Below are 25,639 nucleotides of genomic sequence, written 5' to 3' on the forward strand. Positions count from 1 at the left end.
TCCGATTCTCTCCCCACTCCCAGTGGGATGGGGGAGGGCGAGCGAGCGGCTGCGTGGTGCTTAGTTGCCGACTGGGGTTAAACCACGACACTCACCCAACATATTATGGACTTGTGTAGCTGTATGCTGGACATTTTGCCCAGAAGGATACTGTGAGAGACAGTGTCAAAAGCTTTGCTAAAATCCAAAACCACCACATCTACTGGCTTCCCTTGGTCAACTAGATGGGTGACCTTGTCATAAAAGGAAATTAATTTAGTTAAGCAGGACTTTCCCCTTGTGAACCCGTGCTGGCTATGACCAATGACTGCATTGTCTCTTGAGTGTTTTTCAATAACTCCCAGAATAACCTTCTCGATAATTCTACCAGGCACTGAAGTGAGACTGACAGGCCTGTAATTACCAGGGTCTTCCTTCTTATCCTTCTTGAAAATTGGAACAACATTTGCCAGCTTCCAGTCAACTGGGACCTCTCCAGACTCCCAAGACTGTTGAAAAGTAATGGAGAGAGGTCCCGCAATGGCATCGGCCAGCTCTTTCAGTACCCTGGGATGAATCCCATCGGGCCCCATAGACTTACGTGCATCCAGCTGGAGCAGCAAGTCTCGAACAAGTTCAGAGTCGGCTGGGAGTTTATCATTCCCCCAGTCATGGTGTTCCAACACAGGGCTCCGGGCGTCCCAGGGCCCATCATCGGTGTTAAAGACAGAGGCGAAGAAGGCATTGAACGTCTCTGCTTTGTTTGTGTCCCTATTTGTGAGGTGACCAACCTTGTCAAGCAATGGACCAATGTTATCTCTGATTCTCCTTTTGCTGTTAACATATTTAAAAAAGCCCTTTTTGTTGTCCTTCACAGTGCTGGCCAGCTTGAACTCTAATCAAGCTTTGGCTGCACAAATTTTCTCCCTACAGTGGCGAACAGCATCTCTATAGTCCTCCTGTGTCACCTGTCCTTGCTTCCAATGTCCATACACTTTCCTTTTCTGCCTAAGTTCTAGAAGATGATCCCTGCTCAGCCAAGCTGGCCTTCTGCCCCGCTTGCTTGACTTCCGACACTTTGGAATTGCCTGCTCCTGCACTCTTAAGAGATGGCTCTTAAAAAGCCACCAGTGTTCATGGACCCCAGTACCTTCAAAAGCAGATTCCCAGGGAACCTTACTAACTAGCTCCTTCAGCAGCCTGAAGTCTGTTCTCCCCATATCCAGGATCAAAGTTTTGCTGGTGGTTGTTCTCCTATCGCCAACGATTATATGTAGTTTACATTGTAAGAGCTGCTGGTGTTTGAAGTGTAGCCATTTCTGAAGTGACAAATTGCATCTGAGACGACTGCACATCAACATAAATCCCCCCAAATTTCCCACATGTCGTCCACCCCCCAAGCCCAGGGAAATAGAGAATTTTGGCCAAATCTTCAGCTGACATAGCTGAAAATTTGTTTCCATGTTCTTCAGGGTCAGGATTCTCCCATTTCCTTTACTTGCCTTATTTTGATGCTACAACAGTATGTGTGTAAAGTACTTATCATTGTCTTGGGAGATGCTGAAAATTTTTGTTTTTCTGATTTAAAGTGTTGGTTCAAACCTTTGGGATAATTGAGCTGAACTGATCTTCACTGAAAATTCCCCCAATGGACAGCAATTGCAGATTGCAGGAGGCAATTTTCTGAGCTGTGTCCACTTCAGTGATGTTATTTAATGACAAAGGTTCTCTCTCGTATTCATTTCATTTCCAAATTCAGTATCATAATAAGGATTAAAGACTTAAGAAGAAATGCATGGATAAATTAAAGTTCTAGAACAGTTGTGGTGGGTAAATCTTGGCTGGCTGCCAGGTACCCACCAAGCCGCTCTATCACTCCCCCTCCTCAGGAGGACAGGGGAGAAAATAGGATGAAAAAGCTCGAGGGTCGAGATTAGGACAGAGAGATCGCTCACCAATTACCATCATGGGCAAAACAGACTCAACTTGGGGAAGATTAATTTAATTTATTGCCGATTAATAATGGAGTAGGATAGCGAGAAATAAAAACAAAACTAAAAGCACCTTCCCCCTACCCCTCCCTTCTTCCCAGGCTCAAATTCACTCCCGACTCCTCTACCTCTTCCCCCTATGAGTGATGCAGGGGGGGTGGGGAATGGGGGTTGCAGTCAGTTCATAACACTTCGTCTCTGCCGCTCCTTCCTCCTCACACTCTTCCCCTGCTCCAGCATGGGGTTCCTCCCATGGGATACAGTTCTTCATGAACGGCTCCAGCGTGGGTCCTTCCCATGGGGTACAGTCCATCAGGAACAGACTGATCCGATGTGGGTCCTCCACGGCTGCAGTTCCTGCCAGGAGCCTGCTCCAGCATGGGTTCTCCACAGGGTCACAGCTTCCTTCAGGGCACATCCACCTGCTCCGGCGTGGGGTCCTCCATGGGCTGCAGGTGGATATCTGCTCCACCATGGACCTCCATGGGCTGCAGGGGGAAACGTTCTTCACCATGGTCTTCTCCATGGGCTGCAAGGGAACCTCTGCTCCGGCACCTGGAGCACCTCCTCCCCCTCCTTCTATAGGCAAGGTCTATATTTCACACTGCATTTTTTAGGTGTGTTTTTTGCCTTTCGATACAAGGAAGGTAAAACACAGATTTTTTAAAAAGTTATTATTAATTAATTGCTTTCCTCACAAAATCTGACTTCTCAGATAGATACAAACACTTTTAGTGACAAATAGCATTACCTCAAACTTTCACAAAAAATATTGGTTTCATTAAAAATTCATCTATTTTCTAAAAATTCTGTGACTTTGACATTTTAATTGAATTTTTAAATAGTTACTGTAAGTATTCACTGCTTAGCACACTTTATGACAAAAGCCAATCTTGGAGTGAATTAAGTTTCCAACAAATGTTTTGGTGAAAATTTCTTAAATGTTTTCTTTTTTTCCTTTATTTCTTCAGAAAACAGACCTGGTTTGAGCTCTGCAAAACAGAATGACACCTTTGAATTGATACTGTTGCTTGCTTTTTTTAAACCAAATATATTATGTAAGGGATTTTGTGGAATATCTGAAGGGCTGTCACAACCTAAAGGGTTACCCAGTTTGTGAGTGTGTAGAGATCGTGACTGTGGGTTCATAGGACTCCATAATACATAAGGACACAGAGGCTTTATCCTCTAAATTCTCTACTTTATTACAGGTTACCATAAATACCACAAAAATCACCACTACCAAGTATACCTATGATTAATAAAGTGAATATATATACCTCAATATATTACAAATTATTATCAGCAATCAATAGTAGAAACAATCAATAATAGCAGCACCCAAAAATAGCAGCAATCATGTATATATATAATATTACAGGTTACTACAAACTTATCACTAGTGAAGCAAACTTATCAGCAATATAATAGCAGATATATTTATGATAGTTTACTTATATGGATATATAATCAATGTCAAGTGAATTAAACAGATTTCAAGAGGGGCCAAACCATCCCAGAGGGGAGGACAAGCCAATCCCAGAGGGGAACCCAACCATCCTAAAGGTGGGAGGACAAACCAATTAAAAACATTTAATGGTTTTAAAGTCACCATCCCTGGAGGTATTTAAAAGACGTTTGGATGAGGTGCTTAGGGACATGGTGTAGTGGTGGACTTGACAGTGTTAGGTTTATGGTTGGACTTGATAAACTTAAAGGTCTTTTCCAACCTATATGATTCTGTGATTCTGTGAATATCCCTTTGGTCAGTTGGGGTCAGCTGTCCCAGCTGTGTCCCCTCCCAACTTCTTGAGCACCCCCAGCCTACTCCTTGTGGGGCAGAGTGAGAAACAGAAGGCCTCGATGCTGTGTAAGCACTACTTAGCAACAGCTAAATCATCAGTGTGTTCTCAACACTGTTTTCATCACAAATCCCAAACATAGCACCATACGAACTGCTATGAAGAAAATTAAATCTATCCCAGCCAAAACCAATACACCTGGGCTGCATTAGGCAAAGCATTGACAGCAGGTCGAGGGAGGTGATCCTTCCCCTCTACTCAGCACTGGTGAGGCTGCATCTGGAGTACTGTGTCCAGTTTCTGGGGTCCCCAGTACAAGAGAGACATGGACATAGAATCATAGAATCATAGAATCGTTTAGGTTGGAAAAGACCTTTAAGATCATCGAGTCCAAATATAAACCTAACACTGCCAAGTCCACCACTAAACCATGTCCCTAAGCACCACATCTACATGTCTTTTAAATACCTCCAGGGATGGTGACTCAACCACTTTCCTGGGCAGCCTGTTCCAATGCTTGACAACCCTTTCAGTGAAGTAAAATTTCCTAATATCCAGTCTAAACCTCCCCTGGCGCAACTTGAGGCCATTTCCTCTCATCCTATCACTTGTTACCTGGGAGAAGAGACCGACCCCCACCTCTCTACAACCTCCTTTCAGGTAGTTGTAGAGAGCAATAAGGTCTCCCCTCAGCCTCCTTTTCTCCAGGCTAAACAACCCCAGTTCCCTCAGCTGCTCCTCATCAGACTTCTGCTCTACACCCTTCACCAGCTTCATTGCCCTTCTCTGGACACGCTCCAGCCTCTCAATGTCTCTCTTGTAGTGAGGGGCCCAAAACTGAACAGAGTATTCGAGGTGCAGCCTCACCAGTGCCGAGTACAGGGGCACAATCACTTCCCTACTCCTGCTGGCCACGCTATTTTTGATACAAGCCAGGATGCTATTGGCCTTCTTGGCCACCTGGGCACACTGCTGGCTCATATTCAGGCAGCTGTCAGCCAACACTCCCAGGTCCTTCTCTGCTGGCCAGCTTTCCAGCCACTCTTCCCCAAGCCTGTAGCGTTGCATGGGGTTGTTGTGGCCCAAGTGCAGGACCCGGCACTGAGCCTTGTTGAATCTCATACAATTGGCCTCGGCCCATCGATCCAGCCTGTCCAGGTCCCTCTGCAGAGCCTTCCTCCCCTCAAGCAGATCAACACTCCCGCACAACTTTGTGTCATCTGCAAACTTACTGAGGGTGCACTCAATCCCTTCGTCCAGATCATTGATAAAGATATTAAAGAGGACTGGCCCCAACACAGAGCCCTGGGGAACACCGCTTGTGACCGGCCACCAACTGGAGTAAACTCCATTCACCACCAGTCTTTGGGCCCGGTCATCCAGCCAGTTTTTTACCCAGCAAAGCGTACACCCATCAAAGCCATGGGCAGCCAGTTTCTCCAGGAGAGTGCTGTGGGAAACCATGTCAAAGGCTTTACTAAAGTCCAGGTAGACAACATCCACAGCCTTTCCCTCATCCACTAGGCGGGTCACCTTGTCATAGAAGGAGATCAGGTTAGTCAAGCAGGACCTGCCTTTCATAAACCCATGCAGACTGGGCCTGATCACCTGGTTGTCCTGTACGTGCCATGTGATGGCACTCAAGATGATCTGCTCCATAACCTTTTTATGGATTATGGGGGCTTCATTCTGCTCCCTGTCCCTGTCTTCCAGCTCAGGGGGCTGGGTACTCCAAGAACAACTCATCTTACTATTAAAGACCGAGGCAAAGAAGGCATTAAGTACCTCAGCCTTTTCCTCATCCTTTGTCACTATGTTTCCCCTCGCATTGAATAAAGGATGGAGATTCTACTTAGCCCTCCTTTTGTTGTTAATGTGTTTATTTGTAGGAACAGGTGTAACAAAAGATAAAATATCAGCTGACTAAACAACAAAAGGCTGCTCTGAGGTGGCAGCTGAAGAAAGGAGAGGCAAATATATACACCAAACAGCACTGACAAAAAATGCACAACATTAAGTCAAGCTTGGATGCTTATAGTTTCTGAGAACAATTTATTAAAGCTTCCCATAAAACATGATATGTTTCAAATAACTATATTAAAAACAGTAACCCCTTTTACACATTGGAGCACTAACCCTTTTATACAGTTGTAATGGTTTTGGCTGGGATGGAGTTAATTTTCTTCATAGCAGTTCATATGGTGCTGTGTTTTGGATTTGTGACCAAAACAGTGTTGATGATAACACACCCATGTTTTAGCTATTGTTGAACAGTGCTTGCACAGCGTCAGGGCCTTCTCTGTTTCTCACTCTGCTCCCCCTACCACTGAGTAGGCTGGGGGCGGACAAGAGGCTGGGAGGGGACACAACCTGGACAGCTGACTCAAACCAACCTAAAGGATATTTCATGTCATATAACATTATGCTCAACAATAAAGATGGAGGGGATGGGGGGTTTGGTAAGTAGCCATTTCTCGGAGACTGTCTGGGCATCAGTCTACTTGTGGGAGGTGGTGAGTGATTGCTTTTGCATCACTTGCTTTGTTTGGGGTTTTTCCCATTTCTTCTTCCTCTTTCCTTCACTTATTAAAATATCTTTATCTCAGCCCACGCGTCTTCTTTCTTTTGCTCTTCCTATTCTTTCCTCCAACCCATTGCAGGAGGGGAGTTAGCAAGTGGCTCACTCAGGACACAGATGTCCTAGCTGTGTCCCCTCCCAGCTTCCTGTGCATCCCCAGCCTACTCACTGTCGAGGCAGCATGATAAACACAAAAGGCCTTGATGCTGTGTAAGCACTCTTCAGCAATAACTAAAACATCAGTGTGGTATCAACACTGTTTTCATCACAATCAAAAACATAGCCCCATACTAGCTACTATGAAGAAAATTAACTCTATCCCAGCCAAAACCAGTACAGTCTCCACCCCTTATTCCATACCATTTACATCATGCTTAGGTCCCACCCTGTCCAATACAACCTCATTAACTATAACTCCCCCTTCCCATCCTTTGATACATACATATTCCTTTGTCTATGGGTCACCCCTCTAACATATCCATAAAATATCCTTTGAGTTCATTTAGTCCGTGACTTTGGGCTCCATCTGCTGTAATGCTCATTCAGGACAGGAGAGGTGGTGTGTTGTCTTCGATTGTTGCACACCAAAGCCAGCTCAGGTTGCGTCACCGCTGCACTTGCTTGGTTCCTTACGAGATTCATTCTTCATTGATTCAGGTGACGCCTGCTGTAATACTACTGACATATAGCAGACACAGCAGTGGTGACATACAGCATCATATAACACTGGCATCATATAGCAATGGCATCATACAACTCAAATCATGGATTATTTTCACACAGGATTAAATCTCCTTGAGGTACACATTGGACTCCCCCAGTCCTTCCGCATTACTCACCGAGTACACCCAGGTCCTTGAGCAAAAGCAATCCCACGAATGGGTTTGCCTTTGCCTGAGGAAGGAATAACCCAGACTGTTTTTCCCAGACAGTTCTTTATATGTACTATGGGGACCTTATCTCCTTCCACAGTGCGCAGGGGTTTTGATTGGTCAGGGCCAGGTCGACTGGCAGATCCCCTAGTGTTAACTAGCCAAGTGGCTTCTCCTAAATTTGTATCCCAATGCTTGAATGTCCCAGCACCCATTGCTCGCAGTGTAGTCTTTAACAGTCCATTGTATCGTTCAATTTTCCCAGAGGCTGGTGCATGATAGGGGATGTGATATACCCACTCAATGCCATGCTCTTTGGCCCAGGTGTCTATGAGGTTGTTTCGGAAATGAGTCCCGTTGTCTGACTCAATTCTCCCTGGGGTGCCATGTCACCATAGGACTTGCTGGTTGTTTTGGTGTTCTTCAGTGGCATGACCCTTGGGTATGTGAGCATCTACGTGACGTACTTTTACAACCAGGTTCTCTACCCAGGCAGCAATATCTTGCCACAATGCGGCAGCCCAGATGGGTTTGTCTCTGTGCTGCCAGTTGCTCTGCTTCCATTGCTGTAACCTCCCTCACAGGGCATTGGCCACCATCCATGAGTCAGTATAGAGACAGAGCACTGGCCACTTTTCTCATTCAGCAATGTCTAAAGCCAGCTGGATGGCTTTCACTTCTGCAAATTGGCTCAATTCACATTTTCCTTCAACAGTTTCTGCGACTGTGGTGGGTTGAACTTGGCTGGACGCCAGGTGCCCACCAACCTGCTCTATCATTCCCCTCTCCATCAACAGGACAGGAGGAGAAAATATGACAAAAAGCTCATGGGTTGAGATAAGTACAGGGAGATCACTCAGCAATTACGGTCATGGGCAAAACAGACTCAACTTGGGGAAATTAATTTAATTTATTGTCAATCAAATCAGAGTAGGATAATGAGAAATAAGAACAAATCTAAAAACCCCTTCCCCCCACCCCTCCCTTCTTCCCGGGCTCATCTTTACTCTTGAATTCTCTACCTCCTCCCCTTGAGCGGCGCAGGGGGATGGGGAATGGCGATTGCGGTAAGTTCATAATGCGTTTTCTCTGATGCTCCTTCCTCCTCACACTCTTCCCCTGCTCCAGTGTGGGGTCACTTCCACGGGCTGCAGTTCTTCATGAACTTCTCCAACATGGGTCCTTCCTACGGGCTGCAGTTTTTAGCAGGCTCAATATGAGTCAGCAGTGTGCCCAAGAGGGCAAACCACATTCTCGGGTGCATCAACCAAAGTATAACCAGCCAGTCAAAAGAAGTGATTATGCCACAGTATTCAGCGTTGCTGAGGCCTCACCTTGAGTATTGTGTGCAGTTCTGGGCTCCACAATTTAAAAAGGATGTTAAGGTACTCGAATGTGTCCAGAGGAGGTGTCCTGGTTTTGGCTGGGACAGAGAACAAGTGGTGTTCCCCAGGGCTCTGTGTTGGGGCCAGTTCTGTTTAATATCTTTATCAATGATCTGGACGAAGGGATCGAGTGCACCCTCAGTAAGTTTGCAGATGACACCAAGTTGTGCGGGAGTGTTGATCTGCTTGAGGGGAGGAAGGCTCTGCAGAGGGACCTGAACAGGCTGGATCGATGGGCCGAGGCCAATTGTATGGGGTTCAACAAGGCTAAGTGCCAGGTCCTGCACTTGGGCCACAACAACCCCATGCAACGCTACAGGCTTGGGGAAGAGTGGCTGGAAAGCTGGCCAGCAGAGAAGGACCTGGGAGTGTTGGCTGACAGCCAGCTGAATATGAGCCAGCAGTGTGCCCAGCTGGCCAAGAAAGCCAATGGCATCCTGGCTTGTATCAAAAATAGCGTGGCCAGCAGGAGTAGGGAAGTGATTGTGCCCCTGTACTCAGCACTGGTGAGGCTGCACCTCGAATACTCTGTTCAGTTTTGGGCTCCTCACTACAAGAGAGACATTGAGAGGCTGGAGCGTGTCCAGAGAAGGGCATCGAAGCTGGGGAAGGGTCTAGAGCAGAAGTCTGATGAGGAGCAGCTGAGGGAACTGGGGTTGTTTAGCCTGGAGAAAAGGAGGCTCAGGGGAGACCTTATCGCTCTCTACAACTCCCTGAAAGGAGGTTGTAGAGAGGTGGGGGTCGGTCTCTTCTCCCAGGTAACAAGTGATAGGACGAGAGGAAATGGCCTCAAGTTGCGCCAGGGGAGGTTTAGACTGGATATTAGGAAATTCTACTTCACTGAAAGGGTTGTCAAGCATTGGAACAGGCTGCCCAGGAAAGTGGTTGAGTCGCCATCCCTGGAGGTATTTAAAAGACGTTTGGATGAGGTGCTTATGGACATGGTATAGTGGTGGTCTTGGTAGTGTTAGGTTTACGGTTGGACTCGATGATCTTAAAGGTCCTTTCCAACCTATACGATTCTGTGATTCTGTGATTCTGTGATTCTGTGATTCTGAGTTAATTTTCTTCACAGAAGCTAGTATGGGGCTATGTTTTTGATTTGTGCTGAAAACAGTGTTGATAATACAGAGATGTTTTAGTTGTTGCTGCACTAGTCAAGGACTTTTCAGCTTCCCATGCTCTGCCAGGTGCACAAGAAGTTGGGAGGGGACACAGCTGGGACAGCTGACCCCAACTGACCAAAGGGCTATTCCATACCATATGATGTCATGCTCAGTATATGAAGCTGGGGAAGAAGAAGGAAGGGGGGGACATTCGGAGTGATGGCGTTTTCTTCCCAAGTAACCGTTACGCATGATGGAGTCCTGCTTTCCTGGAGATGGCTGAACACCTGCCTGCCCATGGGAAGGAGTGAAGGAATTCCTTGTTTTGCTTTGCTTGCGTGCGCAGCTTTTCCTTTACCTATTAAACTGTCTTTATCTCAACCACAACAATCTTGAAAAATCCTCCTGCTATACTGCTGTTTATTGTAGTCATTTTACTTGTACTACTGTTGATTGTTCCGTGCAAGCCCCAATTTTGAATATGGTCTGGATGCTGTTCTTAGGGACAGTCCACCAGGGCCTTGCTGGTTGGGATTCCAACTTGTTACTTCGCACATCTCAGGCACTGGTGAATGTCAGAAAGGGAACCGATTGTGGGATTTGTACACAACATCCTGCATCTGGGCACCAAGGGGTTCCCGTGGTGGGAATGCTGGTATTGGTGGAATTATGGGGCCATGCACCTAAAACTTTTGTCAGATATTACTCTATTCAGGCTAATCTCTCAACCACCATCTACCCACTGCCACCTTGGTGAAGAACAGATCAGAATTCTATGTCCTCCAGAACTTTATGGGCTATGATCTGTCCCCTGATCAACTACAAACCATGCGGTGGGGTTCATCCTACACCATGCAAACCTGCCATGTTAATATCGACAATTGCCTGAAAGACACCACTTGCTGCCATGACCTTAGCACAGTAGGTGCCCCCAGCCTATACTGGCTGCGTGGCAACTGTGCCATGAAAACCCTCCCATGGAAGTGAGAGGGGACCTGCACACCTGGAGGAATAGTGCCTGGGATGCATGTTGAAGAAAGCCTCTTCATGACCCATGTCTGCAATTACCCTAACGCCTTGCAACACTGGTGTGGTATTAACTCTTTGGTAAAACAAGGATCCGGATTTCGCCAGTTTTTCCGGATCCTCCTTCCTTGGCTAGGGGTCTCCAAGTTGGAGAAAGCGATCGTCAATCTCTCTGCTATGCTGGAAAATATAGAAAACGCAACAAGTGATGCCATCCAAGCGCTGCAACAAGAAGTCACTCAAGTATCACAGACTATCGTTCAAAACTGTCTAGCCTTAGACTACTTACTGACCACACAAGGTGGCATTTGCGCATTAGACACGGCAGGTAGTATTTACTATGTCAACCAAGATCTACGCATTGAGATCGACCTTAAGAAAACCTGGGAACGACTAAAGCCCTTGCATCAGGTGACAACCAAAAATACCGATTGGGGAACTGGCAAATTGTAGTCATGACTTACCTCTTGGTTCCCAGATCTCAGGGTAGCTGACAAAAGATTTTGGCTGTACCTTTTCTAATTATCTTATTTATTGTCATTGTTTATGTTTTGTTTTGTATCACGGGGTTGTAGATTGTGTTGTAAAGCATTTTCCCAGTTATGGTCAAGCCACTCCCCAACCCAGGTCAGGGGCCACTAGATATAAGCCGATGCTAACCCTGAATTCTAATCTCTTTCTCAGCCTCTCTCATAGTGATTGGGAAGATGCTGTAGTAATCACCTCCCAAATGCCAGCACAACTGATACTTGATAGAGGTGATTCTACAGTACCCATCTCGTGATGCACCAGTTTTTGACTTCTGACTATGTAACTTATACTCTGCAGGTGTCGGAATACCAACCTCACCTAGCTTATTATATAGCTAACAACCTGCCAAATAACACCCTAGCCTATAACTGACACCCTGCCTCCTAAACACCCTGGCCCTTGACTGACATCGTCGGCACAGACAGACTGCCGACACCCTGCCCTTGACCAGTATCGGCAGCGTAGACAGAGTGCTAACACTCTGCCCCATGACCAACATCAGCAGCGTAGGCAGGATGCCACCCACGTTATCCATGTAAGGTATGATTCTCTCAAATCACACTGCCATTGGTAGAGTCAAGGGGCGGCACGACTCTTACGCACATTCAAAAGGCATATGCACGATTGGTTGTTGCAGCCAGATGACCCGGATGCCAAGTGTCCCTGGCAGTCCACCGGAGCTGTGGCATCGCTTATGATCCTGTGCTTGCTATCAGTGATTGGGTGAGTTGCCATACGGGTGTGTTATTGCTCATCTTTCTTACTGCCTCATTAAGGCTTTGTTTTATAACATGTTGCCAGGCTCCATTACTGTTCAGACCACAGCCTCCAACAGAGCAAGCTGATCCCTCTGTAACTCTAGAAATACAGATGGGTCCTGCCCCTTTGTAGAATCATAGAATCATAGAATATCTCAAGTTGGAAGGGATCCATAAGGATCATTGAGTCCAACTCCCTGGTCCTTGCAGGACTACCTAAAACTAAACCATATTACTAAGAGCATCATCCAGACACTCCTTGAACTCTGACAGGCTTGGTGCCGTGACCACTTCCCTGGGGAACCTGTTCCAGTGACCGACCACCCTCTCAGTGAAGAACCTTTTCCTAATATCCAATCTGAACTTCCCCTGAGGCAGCTTCATTCCATTTCCTCATGTCCTATCGCTGGTCACCACAGAGAGGAGATCAGCACCTCCCCCTCCACTGCCCCCCTTGAGGAAGCTGTAGGCTGTGATGAGGTCACCCCTCAGCCTTCTCTTCTCCAAGCTGAACAAGCCAAGTGACCTGTCACTGATAAGATGTACTTAACACCATCGTGTTTGGAAAACTGTTGCATATCCACCAAGTCTGCCTGCCATCGTGTGTCCACCTCTGCCACAATTACCTTGTTTCTTTTCAAGTACTTCCTTGCAACCTTCTGTAAGCTGTAAAGCATCCTGGTTTGCAAGTCAGGTTGCCACTTTCCCTTTCTACCTATCAGTTTTGAACGTTAACTATGTCTACAGGTTTTGAACTGTGGAGTTCATTCATTATCTTAGATAAATTCAGATGAGGAAAGACCAGCCATCTACTGGGCTACTCATGGAGACATTGCTGCTTGTCTGTGTTTTTGTTTAGACTCCTCTTCATGGAATGAGTTTGCAGTTTGAAAGCACACGTTCAGGTACTTAGCTACTGAGTACTGAAGAGCAATTCCAAATTTTTTAATATTTCTGATCTTTTTGTATGAAGGTTACAGAGAATATAACTCTTCACTGAATACAGATGATCAGCATTTCTTCTAAACTAATATTCTGCTATTTCTAATTTGCAATCTTTTTAATATTTAATTGCATTTATGATGATTAGGACACTTGTATCATGATTATATTACATTAGTGAAAGCAAGTTCCTAAGTTGTCATATTAAGGAAGGCTTGAGAAATTTATTTTAAATAAATTCCAAAGGGCACTACCTCTGTTAAAAAACAAGTGATCAGAAAAAAAAAAAAATCAGATTCAGAAGTTAAACTGACTGCAGACTAAGACTCAGGTCTTGGAGAGGAACCCATTTCTATATAGATCCTGATACTAAAACACTATTTGTAGCAACAGCATGCTGAAGAGTGTTATTAAAAATGTGTATTTATTTTTTAAATAGTTGCTTTTTAACTTAGAAGCATATTTGCATTCTCTACAAACTCAGATGCCCTAATTTGAAAGAAAAGAAAGATTTACATAGAGTCTGAGAGAAACAACAGTTGTATTTGGTGGAATCCATTTTAATTATGCGTAGTAGAAAACAAAACAGTCCTCCTGAGTCTGTCTCAAAAAAAGGAATATATAGAAGAGGTGTGTACAGACTGAACGAAGTGAGACAGTTCCTATAAATTTCTGTAATCCAATCAAATACTGGGATGCCAGTCATCTTCCTTTTTAAAGAAAACATCTGTCTTTAAAGATGCTTTGTGAGTCTATATTTGTGACAACATGATTCTGCAGTGGATATGGCTATAGCAGGCAGAGGAGATAATTGTTCTGGGAGAGGAAATTAATAGCAACAAATCTTATTTCTACTGAAGCTTTATATAGAAGGAACTTCTTCAGTCTCACAGTTAAAACTGTGGAAAAGAAGATAGAATCAACACTGTGGGCTGAAAACAGAGGAACTTGACTAACAGCTCTGACTCTATACAGAACTGTTTGCCTAACTCTGTAATTCAAAGACCTTTTCTGTACTGAAAAGTTTTGCATTCATAGCTGTGTTTAGGAGAACTGTGGAAAAAATAGTTATGCTAACCAAAGCTCCAATGACTACCAGTTTAACAGGCCTTTTTCCTAGGATAGATTGTTTTGTTAGGGGAACTGAATAAAAAAACAGGAAAATTAACTCATCCTGTTAAAATGTCCATGTCTGTGAAAGAATTTTCTCACATGCTTCTTCTAATATATCTATACTGGCTGGTGAATTTTAATGTATATGAGACCTATGGGTCTCCCTTTTTGAGTCTATGAAGTTTTCCAGTAAAATCAATTCAACCATAAATGGTAAGTGAGATGAGGAGGAAGATATTTAATGGATAAATTAATTTTCACTAACAATAATTTAGTATGCGTTTTGCATCTTTTCCAGTAAAAGATCATTAATAAGTTTATTTCAAAAGACAGTGAGTCAGCACATATAGACATGATTTCTTATGAGGCTTTCAACACCGAACTAATTAATTCTTTCTGGATACCTCATCAACTTAAATGTGACATTAGGACAGGGCTGACTTCCTCCCGTTAGCTGGGGACACTTTCAAAATAAGGCAAAAACTGGTGAGTTATTCACCAGTTGCTCATTATTCAGCCGCTGCAAGTCTTTAAAAAAAGTTCACACTTTTGAACTGATGTTATGAACTACTGTGCAGCAATACTGACATCATATAACAAAGGAATTCTAATGCAAGAAGTTGTGAATCCATTAAAAAGCTACTACATGTGCTTTGATATCCATTGAGAAGACCACTGTCTTTTTTACATCTTGCCCTGCCTGGAGTGGCCCAAGGGCTACTGCATGCACTATCTCCCGTTTAATTTGTTCAAAGGCTTGGCGTTGCTCAGGGCCCCATTCAAAGTTATTCTTCTTCTGGGTCACTCGATAGAGAGGGCTTACGATCAGACTGTAATTTGGAATATGCATCCTCCAAAAACCCACAATGCCTAAGAAAGCTTGTGTTTCCTTTTTTCTAGTTGGTGGGGACATGGCTGTTATTTTGTTAATCATCACATCCATTGGGATCTGATGACGTCCATCTTGCCATTTTATTCCTAAAAACTGGATCTCCTGTGCAGGTCTCTTGACCTTACTTTGTTTTATGGCAAAACCGGCTTTCAGGAGGATTTGCACTATTTTCTTCCCTTTCTCAAAAACTTCTTCTGCTGTGTTGCCCCACATGATAATGACATCAACGTATTGCAGATGTTCTGGAGCTTCACCCTGTTCCAGTGCCATCTGGATCAGTCCATGGCAAATGGTGGGGCTGTGTTTCCACCCCTGGGGCAGTCGATTCCAGGTGTACTGGACGCCCCTCCATGTGAAAGCAAACTGTGGCCTGCACTCTGCTGCCAAAGGGATTGAGAAAAATGCATTAGCGATATCATTTGTGGCATACCACTTGGCTGCCTTTGACTCCAGTTCGTACTGAAGTTCTGGCATGTCCAGCACAGCAGCACTCAGCGGCGGCGTGACTTCATTCAGGCCACGAGAGTCTACTGTCAGTCTCCACTCTCCATTAGACTTTCTTACTGGCCATATAGGACTGTTAAAAGGTGAACAAGTCTTGCTGATCACTCCTTGGCTCTCCAGTCGATGAATAAGTTTATGGATGGGAATCAGGGAGTCTCAGTTGGTGCGATATTGCCGCCAGTGCACTGTTGTGGTAGCAATGGTGTCGTGGTTTAGCCCCAGCTGGCAACTAAGCACCACACAGCCGCTCTCTCACTCCCCCCCCCAGTGGGATGGGGGAGAGAATCGGAAGAGCAAAAGTAAGAAAACTCGTGGGTTGAGACAAGAACAGTTTAATAATTGGAACAAAATAATAATAATAATAATAATAATAATAATGAATTATACTGAGAAGGAATACAATGAGAGAGAAAGAGGAACAAAACCCAAGGGAGGGAAACAAAAGGGAAAGGGAAAAAAAAAATAAAATAAAATAAAATAAAATTATACAACCGCTCACCACCCGCCGACCGACGCCCAGCCAGTCCCCGAGCGGCGATCGCAACCCCCGGCCAACTCCCCAGTTTATATACTGGGCATGACATCATATGGTATGGAATAGCCCTTTGGTCAGTTTGGATCAACTATCCTGGATGTGCCCCCTCCCATTTCTTGGGCGCCTGGCAGAGCATGAGAAGCTGGGGAAAAAAACAAAAAAAAAGGTCCTTGACCAATGTAAATACCGCTTAGCGACAGCCAAAACATCAGCGTGTTATCAATATCATTCTCATACTAAAATCCAAAGCACTGCACTATACCAGCTACTAGGAAGAAAATTAACTCTATCCCAGCCGAAACCAGGACAGTATCCACCCCTTATTCCATACCATTTACGTCATGCCCAGGTTCTACCCTTTCTAATACAATTAATCACCACCATTTTTTTTTTTTCCTGTCTCTTGGTATATATATATATATATATATGTACACACAATTATCATTCCCTTGGTCTATGAGTCATCCTTCTAAAATGTTTATTAAGGTCATTTAGTTCATGACTTTGGGCTTCATCTGTCATAATAGTCCTTCAGGGCAGAAGAGATGCTGCATGGTGCTGGATTGTTCTGAATCTGAATTGTTCTGGATTGTTCTGGATGCTGAAGCCAGTTCTGGTTCCATCACTTCTGCACTTTGCTTGCTTTCATCGAAGTTCATTTTTCACTAATCTGGGTGATCCTTATTGAAATACCATTGATATGGTGTATAATAACCATAAAAGTGATGACACACAGTATTATATAGCAATTAACATCATACCATTTAGTTCATTGGCTATTCTCACCCAAAATCAAATCCCCTTGAGGTACACATTGGACTTCCCCATCCTTTCGCATTACCCACCAAGTACACCCGGGTCCTTGAGCAAAAGCAATCCCACGAATGGGCTTGCCTTTGCCTGAGGCAGGAAGTAACCCAAACTGTCTTCCCCAGTATGTTTTTTATGTGTACTACAGGGACCTTATCCCCTTCTACAGTGTGTAAAAGTTTTGATTGGGCAGGGCCAGCTCGATTGACAGATCCTCTAATGTTGACTAACCAGGTGGCCTTTGCTAAATGTGTATCCCAATGTTTAAATGTCCCACCACCCATTGCTCTCAGTGTAGTCTTTAACAGTCCATTATATCGTTCAATTTTCCCAGAGGCTGGTGCATGATAGGGAATGTGATATACCCACTCAATGCCATGCTCTTTAGCCCAGGTGTCTATGAGGCTGTTTCGAAAATGTGTTCCGTTGTCTGACTCAATTCTTTCTGGGGTGCCATGTCGCCACAGGACTTGCTTTTCAAGGCCCAGGATAGTGTTCCGGGCGGTGGCATGGGGCACAGGATATGTTTCCAGCCATCCGGTGGTTGCTTCCACCATTGTAAGCACATAGCGCTTGCCTTGGCGGGTTTGTGGGAGTGTGATATAATCGATCTGCCAGGCCTCCCCATATTTATATTTTAGCCATCGCCCTCCATACCACAGAGGCTTTAACCGCTTGGCTTGTTTAATTGCAGCGCATGTTTCACATTCATGGATAACCTGTGCAATAGTGTCCATGGTCAAGTCCACCCTCGATCACGAGCCCATCTATATGTTGCATCTCTTCCTTGATGGCCTGAGGTGTCATGGGCCCACCGAGCTATAAATAATTCACCCTTATGTTGCCAGTCCAGATCCACCTGAGCCACTTCAATCTTAGCAGCCTGATCCACCTGCTGGTTATTTTGATGTTCCTCAGTGGCCCGACTCTTGGGTACGTGAGCATCTACGTGACGTACTTTTACAATCAGGTTCTCTACCCGGGCAGCAATATCTTGCCACAATGCTGCAGCCCAGATGGGTTTGCCTCTGCGCTGCCAATTGTTCTGCTTCCATTGCTGTAACCACCCCACAGGGCATTTGCCACCATCCATGAGTCAGTATAGAGATAGAGCACTGGCCACTTTTCTCGTTCAGCAATGTCTAAAGCCAGCTGAATGGCTTTTAGTTCTGCAAATTGGCTCGATTCACCATCTCCTTCAGCAGTTTCTACCACTTGTCGTATAGGACTCCATACAGCAGCCTTCCACCTCCGATGCTTTCCTACAATACGACAGGACCCATCAGTGAACAGTGCATACTGCTTCTCATTTTCTGGCAATTTATTGTACAGTGGGGCCTCCTCAGCACGCGTCACCTCCTCCTCTGGCGATATTCCGAAACCTTTGCTTTCTGGCCAGTCCATAATTACTTCCAAGATTCCTGGGCGATTGGGGTTTCCTATCCGAGCCCGTTGTGTGATCAGTGCAACCCACTTACTCCACGTAGCATCAGTTGCATGATGTGTAGAGGGGACACTCCCTTTGAACATCCATCCCAGCACCGGCAGTCGAGGTGCCAAGAGGAGTTGTGCTTCAGTACCAACCACTTCTGAAGCAGCTCGAACCCCTTCATATGCTGCTAATATCTCTTTCTCAGTTGGAGTATAGCGGGCCTCAGATCCTCTGTATCCCCGACTCCAAAACCCTAGGGGTCGACCTCGAGTCTCCCCTGGTGCTTTCTGCCAGAGGCTCCAGGTAGGGCCATTCTCTCCAGCTGCAGTGTAGAGCACATTTTTACGTCTTGCCCTGCCCGAACTGGCCCAAGGGCTACTGCATGAACTATCTCCCGTTTAATTTGTTCAAAAGCTTGTCGTTGCTCAGGGCCCCATTTGAAATCATTCTTCTTCCGGGTCACTTGGTAGAGAGGGCTTACGATCAGACTGTAATTTGGAATATGCATTCTCCAAAAACCCACAACGCCTAAGAAAGCTTGTGTTTCCTTTTTGCTAGTTGGTGGAGACATGGCTGTTATTTTGTTAATCACATCCATTGGGATCTGACGACGTCCATCTTGCCATTTTATTCCTAAAAACTGGATCTCCTGTGCAGGTCCCTTGACCTTACTTTGTTTTATGGCAAAACCGGCTTTCAGGAGGATCTGGACTATTTTCTTCCCTTTCTCAAAAACTTCCTCTGCTGTATTGCCCCACACGATAATGTCATCAATGTATTGCAGATGTTCTGGAGCTTCGCCCTGTTCCAGTGCAGTCTGAATCAGTCCATGGCAAATGGTAGGGCTGTGTTTCCACCCCTGGGGCAGTCGATTCCAGGTGTACTGAACGCCCCTCCAGGTGAAAGCAAACTGTGGCCTGCACTCTGCTGCCAAAGGGATTGAGAAAAACGCATTAGCAATATCAATTGTAGCATACCATTTGGCTGCTTTTGACTCCAGTTCGTATTGAAGTTCCAGCATGTCCGGCACAGCAGCACTCAGGGGCGGCGTGACTTCATTCAAGCCACGATAGTCTACTGTTAGTCTCCACTCTCCATTAGACTTTCTCACTGGCCATATAGGACTGTTAAAAGGTGAGCGAGTCTTACTGATCACTCCTTGGCTCTCCAGTCGACGAATCAGCTCATGGATGGGAATCAGGGAGTCTCGGTTGGTACGATATTGCCTCCGGTGCACCGTTGTGGTAGCAATTGGCACCCGTTGTTCTTCAACCCTCAGCAACCCCACAACAGAAGGGTCCTCTGAGAGACCAGGCAAGGTAGATAGCTGCTTAATTTCCTCCGTCTCCAAGGCAGCTATACCAAAAGCCCACCGGTACCCTTTTGGGTCCTTGAAATACCCTCTCCTGAGGTAGTCTATGCCAAGGATGCACGGAGCCTCAGGGCCAGTCACAATGGGGTGCTTTTGCCACTCATTCCCAGTTAGGCTCACTTCAGCCTCCAAGACAGTCAGCTGTTGGGATCCCCTGTCACTCCACAAATACAGATGGGTTCTGCCCCGATATAGCTTGATGGCATTAGGGTACACTGTGCACCGGTGTCTACTAGAGCCTTATACTCCTGTGGGTCTGATGTGCCAGGCCATCGAATCCACACAGTCCAGTAAACCCGGTTGTCCCTTTCCTCCACCTGGCTGGAGGCAGGGCCCCCTAATTCTGGTCATAATATTCATTACCCATTTCTTGTATATACGAGTCAGGAGTTTCTTCATTAAAATCAGAAGTAAGATCAGCCCTTTTACTCTGTCTGGGGAATTGTCCACTGGAAACTGGAGCAGCAATTTTCCTGGAAGAACCCCCTTTGGTGATTGTTTTTCCTTGCAACTCACGTACCCGTGCCTCTAGGGTTGAGGTAGGTTTTCCATCCCACTTCCTCATGTCCTCTCCGTTGTCACGCAGGAAAAACCATAGAGTGCCCCGTGGTGTGTACCCTCTATATCCTCTCTCTTGAGCAGAAGAACGCTGACTCCTAATAGCTGAGACACTGGTCCGTATAGGTGGGGAGTAGGACATATCTTCTTTGAACCGTTGGAACTCCTGGGACAGTTTCTCCACAGCTGAGACAAGGGAGGAAGAGATACTTTCTTCATATTCCCGGAGGTTACTAGCAGCTTCATTCACTGTTGGACCGTCTCCGTCTTTCCAGGTCAGTATTGCCAATGAGTTGGCACACGACGGTGGTGCGTTTCGTACCAACTTCCGCCACATAGGTCTTGTGCACTGGACTTCATCTGGATCTGTGGGTGACCGCACGTCGTTCAGGTCACTATAAATCACTTCCAGCACAGCTAATTCCCTCAGGTACTGGATGCCTTTTTCCATGGTGGTCCATTTCCCAGGGCGATATACAACATCTTCCTTGAAGGGATATCTTTCTTTTATAGCTGACAGGAGTCGCCTCCAGAGGCTGCGGGCTGGTTCCCCTTTTCCAATTGCTTTGTCAATGCCCCCTTCCCTAGAAATAGATCCCAGCTGCTTGGCTTCCTTACCCTCCAATTCCAGGCTACTGGCCCCACTATCCCAGCATCGGAGCAGCCAGGTGACAATGTGCTCCCCTGGACGACGGCTGAAATCTTTTCGCATATCTCGCAGCTCACTTAGGGATAGGGATCGGGTGGTTTCTGTCTCATTTACGAGTTCTTCCTCTTCCTCTCCCTGTGATAGCCCTGCTCTTTCATCTTCCCTTTCTAAACGAGCTGACTTTCGCTTCCAGGATTTCTTTTTATGTATAGGGGCGACTGATACTGACACGGGTTCGTTCCCTGTTTGAACCGCAATGCTTGTAACGGAGTTATCCGGAGCAGCTGCAACTGCAGTGCCTGTCGCAGGGGTAGTCGGAACAGCCGTAGTGCCTGTCGCAGGGGTAGCCGGGATAGTTGCAGTGCCTGTCGCAGGGGGGGCTGGAGCAGCCGTAGTGCCTGTCGCAGGGGTAATCGGGACAGCCGCAGCGCCTGTCGCAGGGGTAATCGGGACAGCCGCAGTGCTTGTCGCAGGGGTAATCGGGACAGCCGCAGCGCCTGTCGCAGGGGTAGTCGGAACAGCCGCAGTGCCTGTCGCAGGGGTAGCCGGAATAGTCGCAGTGCCTGTCGCAGGGGGGGCTGGAGCAGCCGTAGTGCCTGTCGCAGGGGTAATCGGGACAGCCGCAGTGCCTGTCGCAGGGGCAGTCGGAACAGCCGCAGTGCCTGTCGCAGGGGGGGCTGGAGCAGCTGCAGTGCCTGGCATTTTGCCACCGGATCCTTGAGGGTACTGAATAGTGTTGAACAGGGCTCGGTAGGCATGGGCCAGACCCCAGCACATGGCAGTGATTTGTGTCTCCCTAGAATTGCCAGGGTGACAGCATACTTTTTCCAAGTAGTCTACTAATTTTTCAGGATTCTGCACTTGTTCAGGGGTGAAGTTCCAAAACACTGGAGGTGCCCACCGTCCTAGGCATTTGCCCATGCTATCCCACACACCCTGCCACTCATAACTATCCAGCCTTGGGGCAGATCTCTGAATTATGTTCTTAAATTGCTTACTAACCTTGGACAAGATCGAAACAATATTCCCAAGCAATACCAATAGAAGTATCTTAACTACCCAAGGTTGTTCAAAATACTGAAAAGTTATTGTAATGAAGGAGGAAGCATTGTAGAAGAAAGTAGTGAAGGTACAATTCTGCATTTCCTCCATAAAAACCTCTCAGAGGCAGAGGTATAATTGCGAATTGTCTCCATAAGCTGATACCCGACATACAATAACGGTTTCAGTACAACACTTAGATACCAAAATAAACCCAAGGTCACTGTTTTAATAACAAATCTCACAGGCAAAACATCACCAATTAAAGCAGAGCACAGCAAACTGCAAAAACCAACACCGATCTTTAACATGTACAGCAAAAAAATGAGCATGGTGCAGATCAGGTAAACCAATGCTAGGAACAGATGGATCAATATCACGTCCCACAACTACTAACAGATCTGAATTCCTTAATACACTCTGGTTAATCTGTTATTATCTCAACCCTTCGAGCCCCACGTTGGGCGCCAAAAAGGACTGTCGTGGTTTAGCCCCAGCTGGCAACTAAGCACCACACAGCCGCTCTCTCACTCCCCCCCCAGTGGGATGGGGGAGAGAATCGGAAGAGCAAAAGTAAGAAAACTCGTGGGTTGAGACAAGAACAGTTTAATAATTGGAACAAAATAATAATAATAATAATAATAATAATAATGAATTATACTGAGAAGGAATACAATGAGAGAGAAAGAGGAACAAAACCCAAGGGAGGGAAACAAAAGGGAAAGGGAAAAAAAAATAAAATAAAATAAAATAAAATTATACAACCGCTCACCACCCGCCGACCGACGCCCAGCCAGTCCCCGAGCGGCGATCGCAACCGCCCGGCCAACTCCCCCAGTTTATATACTGGGCATGACATCATATGGTATGGAATAGCCCTTTGGTCAGTTTGGATCAACTATCCTGGATGTGCCCCCTCCCATTTCTTGGGCGCCTGGCAGAGCATGAGAAGCTGGGGAAAAAAAAACAAAAAAAAAGGTCCTTGACCAATGTAAATACCGCTTAGCGACAGCCAAAACATCAGCGTGTTATCAATATCATTCTCATACTAAAATCCAAAGCACTGCACTATACCAGCTACTAGGAAGAAAATTAACTCTATCCCAGCCGAAACCAGGACAAATGGGCACCTGTTGTTCTTCAACCCTCAGCAACCCCACAACAGAAGGGTCCTCCGAAAGACCGGGCAGGGTGGACAGCTTTTTAATTTCCTCCGTCTCCAAGGCAGCTATACCAAAAGCCCACCGGTACCCTTTTGGGTCCTTGAAATACCCTCTCCTGGGGTAGTCTATGCCAAGGATGCACGGAGCCTCTGGGCCAGTCACAATGGGTGCTTTTGCCACTCCTTCCCAGTTAGGCTCACTTCAGCCTCCAATACAGTCAGCTGTTGGGATCCCCCTGTCACTTCAGAAATACAGATGGATTCTGCCCCTATATAGCTTGATGGCATTAGGGTGCACTGTGCACCGGTGTCTCCTAGAGCCTTATACTCCTGTGGGGCTGATGTGCCAGGCCATTGAATCCACACAGTCCAGTAAACCCGGTTGTCCCTTGCCTCCTCCTGGCTGGAGGCAGGGCCCCTCTAGTCCTGGTCATAATATTCATTACCCATTTCTTGTATATACGAGTCAGGAGCTCCTTCATTAAAATCAGGAGTAAGATCAGCCCTTCTACTCTGTCTGGGGAATTGTCCACTGGAAACTGGAGCAGCAATTTTCCTGGAAGAACCCCCTTTGGTGATTGTTTTTCCTTTCAACTCCTCTAGGGTTGAGGTAGATTTTTCCATCCCGCTTCCTCATGTCCTCTCCGTGGTCACGTAGGTAAAAACATAGGATGCCCCGTGGTGTTTACCCTCTATATCCTCTCTCTTGAGCAGAGGAACGCTGACTCCTAATAGCTGAGATGCTGGTCCGTACAGGTGGAAAGTAGGACCTATCTTCTTCGAGTTTCTGGACCTTCTGGGACAGTTTCTCCACAGCCGAGACACAGGTCCATAAGGAAGAAGAGAGACTTTCTTCAAATTGCCAGAGTTGGCCAGCCACTTCATCCACTGTTGGACCCTCTCCGTCTTTCCAGGTCATTACTGCCAATGAGTTGGCATATGACGATGGTGTGCTCTGTACAAACTTCTGCCACATGGGTCGTGTGCACCTGACTTCATGTGGGTAAGCACTCGTTGTCCAGGTCACCATAAATCACCTCCAACACAGCTAATTCCCTCAGGTACTGGATACCTTTCTCCATGGTGGTCCATTTCCCAGGGCGATATACAACATCTTCCTTGAAGGGATCTCTTTCCTTCATAGCTGACAGGAGCTCCCTCCAGAGGCTGAGGGCTGGTGCCCCTTTTCCAATCGCTTTGTGTATGTCCCCTTCCCTAGAAAGGGATCCCATCTGTTTGGCTTCCTTACCCTCTAATTCCAAGCTACTGGCCCCGTTATCCCAGCATCGGAGTAGCCAGGTGACAATGTGCTCGCCTGGGTGACGGCTGAAATCTTTTCACATGTCTCACAGCTCACTCAGGGATAAGGATCGGGTGGTTTTCGTCTTGTCTATTTCTTCCTCTTCCTCTCCTTGTGATGGCCCTGCTCTTTCATCTTCCCTTTCTAAACGAGCTGACTTTTGCTTCCAGGTTTTCTTCTTGTGTATAGGGGCGACCGATACTGACACGGGTTGGTTCCCTGGTTGAACCTCATTATCTGTCACAGGGAGGGCTGAAGTAGCCACAGTGCCTGTCTCTTTGTCACCAGTTCCGGAGACCTTCTCTTCCCCTTGAGGGTTCTGAATAGTGTTGAACAGGTTTTGGTAGGCATGGGCCAGGACCCAGCACATTGCAGGGATTTGTGTCTCCCTAGAATTGGCAGGGTGACAACATACTTTTTCCAAATATTCTACTAATTTTTCAGGGTTCTGCACTTGTTCAGGGGTGAAGTTCCAAAACACTGGAGGTGCCCACCGTCCTAGGAATTTGCCCATGCTATCCCACACACCCTGCCAGTCATAACTATCCGGCCTTAGGGCAGATCTCTGGATGGTATTCTTAAATTGTTTACTAATCTTGGACAAAACCGAAACAGTATTCTCTAGCAATACCAATAGAAGTATCTTAACTACCCAAGGATGTTCACGATACTGAAAAGTTACTGTAATGAAGGAGGAAACATCATAGAAGAAGGTAGCGAGGGTGTCATTCTGCATTTCCTCCATAAAAAGCCTCTCAGAGGAAGAAGTTTAATTGGTAATTGTCTCCACGAGGTGGTACCCGATGTACAGTAATGGTTTCAGTACAGAGCTCAAATACCAGATTACGCTCAAGGTCACTGTTTTAATAACAAATCTCGCAGGCAAAACATCACTAATCCCTGCAGAGCACAGCAAACTGCAAAAACCAACACCATGTACATGCAAATGTGCAAAACCAACAACATGTACAGCAAAAAAATGAGCATGGTGCAGATCAGACAAACCAATATCGAGAACAGATGAATCAATATCATGACCCGTGACTATTAACAGATCTAAATTCCTTAATACGCTCTGGTTGATCTGTTATTATCTGTTAAATCTGTTATTATCTCAAACCCTTCGTGCCCAACATTGGGCGCCAAAAAGGACTGTCCTGGTTTAGCTTCAGTCAGCAACTAAGCACCACACAGCTGCTCGCTCACCCTCTCCCCCCAGTGGGATGGGGGAGAGAATCAGAAGAGCAAAAGTAAGAAAACTCGTGGTTTTAGATAAGAACAGTTAAATAATTGGGAAAAAG

This window comes from Ciconia boyciana, chromosome 4 (assembly GCF_034638445.1).
Source record: "Ciconia boyciana chromosome 4, ASM3463844v1, whole genome shotgun sequence".
Taxonomy (NCBI): domain Eukaryota; kingdom Metazoa; phylum Chordata; class Aves; order Ciconiiformes; family Ciconiidae; genus Ciconia; species Ciconia boyciana.